Source organism: Podarcis bocagei, assembly GCF_964188305.1.
Source record: "Podarcis bocagei genome assembly, chromosome: 4".
NCBI lineage: Eukaryota > Metazoa > Chordata > Lepidosauria > Squamata > Lacertidae > Podarcis > Podarcis bocagei.
Genome location: NC_138128.1, coordinates 46,231,121 through 46,240,139, shown reverse-complemented (window position 1 = coordinate 46,240,139; position 9,019 = coordinate 46,231,121). Strand labels below are relative to the sequence as shown.

At 45.1% G+C, this 9,019-nt stretch overlaps 1 protein-coding gene across 1 annotated transcript in view; it reads left to right on the top strand.

Moving 5' to 3' along the window:
- The first annotated feature begins 231 nt into the window (after nt 1-231).
- Nucleotides 232-9,019, top strand: part of SEMA4G (semaphorin 4G) — a 107,858-nt gene continuing 99,070 nt past the window's right edge. The window contains exon 1 of the mRNA XM_081192232.1: nt 232-362. The gene's annotated coding sequence lies outside the window, so the exon portion shown is untranslated. The remainder of the gene's footprint in view (nt 363-9,019) is intronic.

The window sequence follows — 9,019 nt, the reverse complement described above, 5'->3', positions numbered from 1 at the left end:
TTGGCCCTCCAAACCGGTTCCGGTGTTCCTTTTTAAAAATTCCAATTATTTTTGAACCCAGCCCCTGCCCCCAACCCCGCAAGCCCCCTCCTTTCCCCTGGCCTGGCTGGCTGAGGGTTTCAGGGTGCCCGTGCTGGGCTTGGGAAGCCGTGCTGAGGGAGCCCGCTAGATGGCGGCACAGAGAGCCTCGCGCGGGTTTCCTCGCTCGCTTCCCAGCTGCGGCTTCTCGCCTCGGTGGCGGCGGCCGCTCATTCGGCACCGGCTCGGACCGCGAGCGGGAAGGCGAATCCGGGCCGGGGGTGTCTGGCGGGCGCGAGAGCGAGCGAGCCGTGTGGGACCCGCGGGCAGCGGCCGGAGCGCAGGTGGGAGACAGAGGGGGGCGGCCGCGCGTGGAGGGGGAGACGAGGCCGTGTGCTATCTATACGTGTGTGACAGAGTGCGCGTGAGAATGGGCGTCTAATTGGGGGGCACTCTAGAGTAGGAGGCGGTGGACAAAGAGGGCTCCTCGGAATATGCGGCTGCGGGAGGCTTGGAGGGCTACGGTCGTCTGAAGGCTGATTGAGCATTGCTGCCTGCAAGCGCAGGAGGGGTGTGTGTGTGTGTGTAAGAGAGCGATCTTGGGCTTACGGCGAGGCGGAATTTAATGTGTAGTGGGGGGGGGGCTCTGCGCTGGTCACGTATCTGGACCAGGCTTTGGGGTACGTGGGGGGGGGCGTTATGAGGAGTTAGGATATGGCGGGCAATTGGGGCATCGTGAGAGAAAAGGGGCTGGGGCATTCTGGAGGTCAGGGCATGGGGGGGAGGGGATAGGGACGTGGAGGGGAGCAGGCTGAGGTGTGGGGAGCGGACGAGAGGATCTGGGCCAGCCTGGGGCGGTGGGAGCTGCTGCTGGAGATGGAAGCTGCGAGGTGTGCCTCGAGGGCAATCTGCAAGAGGTGGGCTCCATGCTGCGGGCTTGCAACATCGGCTGGGGCTTTAGGGAGGCGGGATTGTTTAGTTGTGGAAGCATCTGGTAAGGACATCGGGAGCGGGCATTGTAGAATACGGAGGCTGGACTAGAGGGGTAAGGTAAGTGGCCCACCGTGGTGGAGCAATCCGTGGGGCAGGATGTGGGATGCTTTAGCGCCCACCCAGGGGCTCATCTGGGTCAGGTCAGGCATTGGAAATGGTGCAGGGTAGGCTGAAGAAGTCTTGGGGGGGGGGGTCTGCAGCCATTCTCTTCTAGACTCTGGGACTTAATGGACTTACACTCCTCCTCACCTTAAGATGTGATTGTGGCAAGTCAACCCTGCTGCATTTCTGGCCCTCATCTGCTGAGTGGGGCACCAAACAACTGCCTCAAAGTCCTGCCCTGAGAGCGCAACTCTTTGTGTGTGTGGAGATGGGGGGGGGGGGCAGGGCAAGAACAACATTATGCAATCTCTGGGGCCATGATTTTGTGTAGTAGGGGTGGGATTTAAAGGTACAACTATGGAATAGTAGGTAGGGATACTAGACTGAGAAGGCTATTCTGGAGTGGAGCAGGTTGCTGAGTTGCCGTTTCGATGGAGGTTCCTGACTACTGGATATATGGGAGGAGTGGGCTGTGGAAGAGGCCGATTAAGCCTCGATTAAGGGCCGGGGAATATATGGTGGGAAGTGGAGTGTGCATAGCAATGGGCAGAGGGATCAGCTGACTCAAATGTCAAATATAAGGATCAGCGTGGGGTGTCTGATGTGAAGTGGTCTTGCAAAATCAATGATGTCCCTAATGGTGTGCAGCTGTCACCCTGTGGAATAAGTCACAGTCTTGTGTCCCACTGAAATACAAGGGATCTGGAAGCCTGACCAACTTGTTCAGGTGATAGAAGGTATGTCAGCCAAAGGGACTGTGTGTCAATAAATAGGATGTGTACATATGGCTATGAGGGCCACTTGATAAATGTAATTTCCCCTATAAAGCTGAAGATGTGTAAAAAATCATGTGTGTAATTTAAGTGGGAAGCTGCAGTGGATTCCCAGTGAAAGCAAACTAGTGTGTAATTGTCACATTTCTCTTTCCGCCACACTGGTATAATGTAATAAGGAAAACACTGAACTGGCTCTCAGGTACCTTAAGAGTGGAGCAAGTTGTTTTGTATGTGCAAGATATCTTATGAAGACTCTGGTATTGAAGTCACCAGCTTCTCAGTTAGTGACATGGCCCTAAACGTTTCCAATGAAGTTCACAGACTCAAATTGTCCTTCTCACTATCTCAGTTGGTTGAGCATGAGACTCAATCTCAAGGTTGTGGGTTTGAGCCGCACATTGGCAAAAGATTCCTGCATTGCAGGGAGTTGGACTAGATTACCCTCATGGTCACTTCCAACTCTACAATTCTATGAAATCTTCTTCAGCACCATCTTAGGCATGTCTGCTCAGTAGTGAGTTCTATTAAATTCAATGGGACTTACTCCCAGGTTAAATGTGTTTAAGGTGGATCAAGTTTTATTTTGAATGACAGCTAGAAGTCTGTGTCTTTCTCTGTATTTATAGCCTTTGACCTGCTGGGTTCCAGGAGGTTTTTGTCAGTTCAAATGGCTTGGTGAGCTAGACTTAGCCAGTCCTTTAGTTCTATCAATTGGGTCTTCAAAGTCATTTTTTTGTCTTAGCTCAGAAGGTTCTGTATGTCATTGCTGCTTTTGAGGAGGAGGTAGTGAACTACTAGACATTCAGAGTGCTGCAGTCCTTTCATCAACACCAGCATAAAACTTGCAAAGTAGCTGAGGAGGAAGGAAAAGTGTAGATTTCTCTGAAAGATTGAGAGATAATAATACTTAATGAAGCTACTCTATTATGACCAACAGTATGAAGGGCTGCTACATGTGTGCTGATTCCCTTCTTCCTCAACCTGTTCCTATTTTTAATGTAAGGTCTCTAGAACTGATGTATTAAATTAGGATTTGAACTTTATGCTGATTTCTTCTTTCTTTTTTTTACCCAAATGCATTGTTAAATAGATCCTACATTTTGCCAGGTTCATTGCAGGTTCTGGCCTGGGTAGATTTTTTAAAATGCCGTACAGTATATCTCTTTTCTTTTTAATTTCTTTAGTCTGGGGAGGGGTGAAAGCACCCCTTTTCGTTGCAGAATCTGTTTGTCTTAACAGCTTGCAAAATGCACAACGAGTCCCTTGTGCTGCACTATTTAATTTTTATATTATTTCTTCTTACAAATCCACCTGAATGTTCCCTTTTGGAAATGTAATGGGTTCTAGTAGTAGTGTGATTTATTTAGTGGCTTTTGGCTGGCGGGCTGTAGTAAGAAGAAACCACCAGAAGCACTCAAAATAATTGATGCCCATCTACTCTGGGCTATGGAAGTGAAAAGCTATGTTACTCACAGGGCTTTCTTTGGGAACCAGGCGCTGCAAGTCTGTCTTAGCATCTCAGCAAGTAAGACTTCTGGCAGCTGCAGGAATGGCTTTAATGCAGTCTTTAAAATCCTGCTTCTAAGAGATCTGCCTGAAAATGGACAGTTCTGTGTGATGACTGATGAATTTATAGTAGCAAGGCATGGTTTGGCTTTGTCCTGTTGGGATAAAAGGTGCCATTTTGAAAAGGTGACTTCAGATTGATAGTTGCAAAGAATAAAAGATTGACAATCCTGGCACTGCAGTACCTGCTTTGCAATTGGAGCCATGCCATATAGGTCACATCCTTTGACAAGGGAATCCTTGCAACAACTGTGGAAAGCAGGATTGGGGGACCTCAGGCCCAGGGGCCAAATGCAGCCCTCCAGGTTTCTCTGTCGGGCCTCTGGGACTCCTCCCAGTCCCCAGGACTCTTCTGAACTACCCCACTCTTTGCAACCTCCTCGTGGGTTTTTGCCTGGCTAGAAGGTGTAATGAACTGATTATGCTTTTTGCTAATGGAGGTTAGAGAGAGAAGTGAGTGTGAAGAAATTAGCTTACTATACAAAGGTAAAACTGCTCTGTCAACCTCTAACTCAGGCACCACCTATTTCTGGTACATGGCCCCCCCAAAGGCCAGCCAGAAGGGACTGTGGCCCTAAGACTGAAAAAGGGGCCACATCCAAGCTGTAAAGTAAGCCAGTGTTGTTCTTTCCCTCTATTACTGAAATGGAGAGGCTGAAACTGAGAGACAATGGCTTACTTCCTGGGGAATGAGTGGCTATTTGAACCAGTGGACTACCAGCCATGCCCCTAACACATCTGTATCAACAGATTTGGAAGAGCCATCTTGCCCATTTGGGGAAATGCTAATCATAGAATTGTAGAGTTGGAAGGGACCCCAAGAGTAATCTAGTCCAACTCCCTGCATTATGGAAATCTCAGTGAAAGCATCCATGACAGATGGCCACCCAACCTCTGCTTAGAAACCTCCATTGAAGGAGGAGAGTCCACAAGCTCCCGAGGGAGTCTGTTCCACTGTCAAACGGCTGTTACCATCAGAAAGTTCTTCCCAATGTTTACTCAGAATCTCCTGTAACTTGAAGATAATGGTCTGGGTCCTATCCTCCAGAGCAGGAGAAAACAAGCATCTTCCATGTGACAGCCCTTTAGATATTTGAAGATGGCTATCATATCTCCTCCCAAGTGTCCTCTTTTCCAGGGTAAACATACCCAACTCCCTCAACCTCAATAATATCCTCTTATTATTTGGCTACACTGATACTGGGATAAAAGCACTGCACAGTTGGCTCCCTCTAATATCACTGACCAACTTTTTCACCCAAACAACAGAATAAGAGAGAAGCTGTAGGAGAACCAATGAGTGGATAATTTTCATTGGTAAAATATTAGCTGGGTGGGAAAGAGGGAAAAATTTTCAAAGGTAAATTGGGCTGGTGGGGGGGGGGGGCAACAGCTGCTTTTCTCAAATACATGGTCCCAGCTGAGATGGGGCTCCCCCCATGGCTGCTTTTGGCTAAAATACAGATAGGTGAACCAAAGATGGATCTCTTTTATCTTGTCTAGTTTGGCCCCGAGGCTCTATTTATAACTGCACAGTACTTTATTGTTTACTGAGTCACACTAAGTTCAATGAGACTTATAATACATAGTATTGCAGTCTGAAAAGCCCTGTGTCAGACTAGAAGGTTTCTTTTTGAAGAAGGTCAGTAGCACCTAAAGGATTTCGACACATAATAGAGGTTTACCCAACCTGTGTTTAGAAACCTCTAATGAGATGGATAAATCAGTCTGCATCCAATTTGTGCAATTGCCCACCAATTATTTTGTTTCTTTATTATATTTAACCTACATCTATCTTCCTGTAATTTAAGCCCATTAATTCTGGTTACCTGCAGTTGCTGTGGAGACCAACTGGTTTTCAAGGTGTTTAAAGCACCTATTTTTATCTTAAACTGCTGTTCTATTGCTTTGCCCTTCCTCTCACACCCCTTCATCTTGTTGTCATCCCCTCTTTCTCCAGCCTAAATATGCTGAGTTCTTGTGACTGCTCACCCCTCTTCCTATCTACCACCTCTCTCTTAAGTCCACATGCAATTAAGTTCCACTGGCACTCTGGCATGTCTTTCCAGACAAAAGTGGCTTATATAGCACAATAAATGCATAATTATTGTAAATGTGCAACTGATATTCATCGGTTGTGCTGGATTCCTTGTCTTTCAAGGTACTGTCTTTGTTGTGGATTGAGTGAATATTGGAGAAAATGGCAAATACTGTATCAGTATTTAGATACGGGGAAAATGCAATTCATTCCCTGCTAATTATGTTATAAACTTGCCCAGTGGCATTAGGCAAGATGCTATTTCAAACCCCTATTGTATCTGGATTATGCTATGTGTGTGTGTGGTAATATTGAGCAACCTGCTTCCTCTTTAACCAGGCCTTTGGCTGATTGACATCTGATGTCCTTTTAAAATGTGTTGTGGAAAGGAGGAGTATTGCTTAGCCTTTGTTTTTGTTTTTATTATGTATTTTCTGTTTTTCATATTGTGACTTTATGTTGTGAACTGCCCTGAGATCTACGGGTATAGGGGCAAATTTAATAAATAAATAAATAAATAAATACAGGGTTGTATGGGATATTCCAAGCTAGTACAGTGTTATCTTGGTTCCCAAACTTAATCTGTTCCGGAAATCTGTTCCAAAACCAAAGTGTTCTAAAACCAAAGTGTGCTTTCTCATATAAAGTAATGCAAAATGGATTAATCTGTTCCAGACTTTTAAAAACAACCCCTAAAACAGCAATTTTGCTAGGTTTTTATTTTGTTTTTTCTACAGTTTTCTTAACCCTATCCAAATTACCATAGGTTCTTTGAGCTTTAGCTGCAAGCCCCTGACACAAGTAATACAGTCATGCCTCGGGCTGAAGTAGCTTCAGGTTGAGCGTTTTCGGGTTGCGCTCCACGGTGACCCAGAAGTAACAGAGCGCGTTACTTCCTGGTTTCGCCGCTTGCACATGCGCAGACGCTCAAAATGATGTCACGTGCGTGCATGGAAGCGGTGAATCGCGACCCGCGCACAAGCAGAAGCACAGGCGCGGGTTGCGTTCGCTTCAGGATGCGAACGGGGCTTCGGAACGGATCCCGTTCGCATCCAGCGGTACCACTGTATGGTACCAGGTGTATCTCACATTTAAACTGTATTCCTATGTACACACTCTTTCTTACCTATGTGTAAGTCCCATTGAACTTAGTGGAACATATTTCTGAGTGCATATGTGTGGAACTGTGCTGCTGGTTACTAACCATGAACAAATCAAAATCAAAATGGTGAATCAGTGGAGGGAATGATTTTTGAAGTGGTTGCTCTGCAGAAATCCGAAATGTGCACATGTAGGGGAAGTGGTTTCAGTAGAAGTGTGGGGAGGGAATTGTGGGGGAAAAGTTATACACTTTTTAAGAATAAGGATTTTGATTACTTTTCTACTTTGCAGTAAACAGAAATGCAGGTGGTCCTGAGACGGGTTGGGTGTATGTTGCTCTCCCCAATGGTACCCCTTGTAAAAATACCTTAGTCAGCTCTTGAAAGCATATAACTGCAAAACTGGGTACTGTGTAAACTTGAAGCTTTGGCTTAATGGGATTATTGGTGGTGTGAGCCAAATGGAGCAGAGCTTGATTTCCAAGTGTAGATTCTGTTTGCTTGGTTGCTTTTTTGTGTTTTTTTTATATAAGTAAAATTAATGAGAGAGTGCATTAATCAGGGAGAGAATGATAGGGTCTCTTCTGCACTCCCTATCAGAGAACTTCAATATGTACATTGAAAATGTTCCCAGTGTTAAGCTGAAATGAACAGAGACCTTAGCCCACAGATAGTCCAGATTTTAACATTACTGAAAATAGAGGGGTAATGTATTATTCCCCTTCCCATTTGGGGATGCAGAATCCTTCATGCCAGCCTTCTCCAACATGGCTCTGCTGGCTGGGACTGATGGGCGTTTTATTCCAAAACATTAGGAGGATACCAGGTTAGGGAAGGATGCTCTTACATTCTCTATGAATATGGTCTTGGATCAAGTTTAGATGCTTCACTTGCATTCTTACCGACTGGGTAAGGAATTGTAGGTGTTTGTATCTGCTTTGAACCAAATGGTTATTGGAATCTGGCTTTCATAAGCATATGAAGCTAGCCTTGATGGAACAATGCTACTTTTGAAACTTTAGGCGCTGCTGTCGTCTTGGGGGGAGATAATAGGAATAAGTGACCTGACTTTAAAAGAGACAGTGACAGTTAAAACCTACGGCACTGAACTGCATGCTGCTACAGTCAAGTTATTGCATAAGACTTCTCAAGCATAGTTCTTTTTCTGAAATGTCCCTGGGAACTTCAAAGTAATCTTACTGCTTCAAGATTTTGTGTGGAGTGCTGCAGTCACAAAGGCTGTATGGCTCAAACACTGTACAGAGTGTCATGTGTTGCCGTACTTGGAAGGCAGAGAGGGCTGCCTTTACACTGCAGGGCATTGACCCAACTCCTGTGTGGAGAACCTTAGCCACTTCTGCCATAAAGAGTTCTGCATTGTCAAATATAGCCCTGCTAACTCTGATTGCAAGAGAGGCTTTCAAGCATCCGTTTTTCTCCTTCTGGAATGTGTTGGCATCAAACTGTTCAGGTTGGCCTTGAGTGGAAAAGTATGCTCCTAGCAGGAAGGGCTGGGTGCTGATTGCCTTAGAACTAGAGCTGTCAACTAATTAAATACTTTTTCATTGATTAATCGTCCAACTAAATTAGCATACTATAGAAGGATCAATATAATTGTATTTGTGCATTATTGAAGAAACTATGATAATGTACACTTTAATAAACAAAAGCTGCCAATTATAGTTCAAAGAGGCCATCTCTAATACATCATTTTTCATTCTCTGACTGTAAACAGTAACTCAACAGATCAAAAATTAACTTCCAGAAATAAAGTGTTCCCATAATTTTAGCTTCTATTGATTAAAATTTGCCCTGTATCTTAAAATGGATCTATACCAAGTAATCAACTAAAATGTCAGTTGATCTACTAAGCAAACCAATGTTAAAGCCTGGAGTCCTACTTTGAACTGATCCACACAATTGTTTGGAAGGGAGAGAGATGTATATACAGTACAGCCAGCAGAAAATACACCTGGTTTGCAAGCCATAATTTGATTTCCTGCACTTTTGGCTTAGCATCCATACATGCTGCCTGAACACCTGACAGAGTGCTATCCGCTTGCCTACATCTAACACAGCTATCCTGATCTTTTAGTTAGGCAGTAGAATCATGGCTACATGTACAGCAAGCAGGAGCCCATATGGCTGAGCAAGATGTGCCATTAGGCATGTGTATTCTGCAAAAGTGTACACAGTAGCACAAATCTCAATGAGTGGTATGTGCATTTGGCTGCCACCTTCCAAAATGCCAAGTCCTTGGGGCTAACTTGCTTCACTGTCTTCTTGGCCTCTTGTAGCTATGTATAGTACCTGGTTGTACTGAATCTAACAGGGCTGCTCCTGGGATCCTTGCAAGCTTAAAACATTGCACAAAGGATTGATTAAAGTCCAAATAGTCTCTGCTTCTTCAGGATCACTGTTGTTAA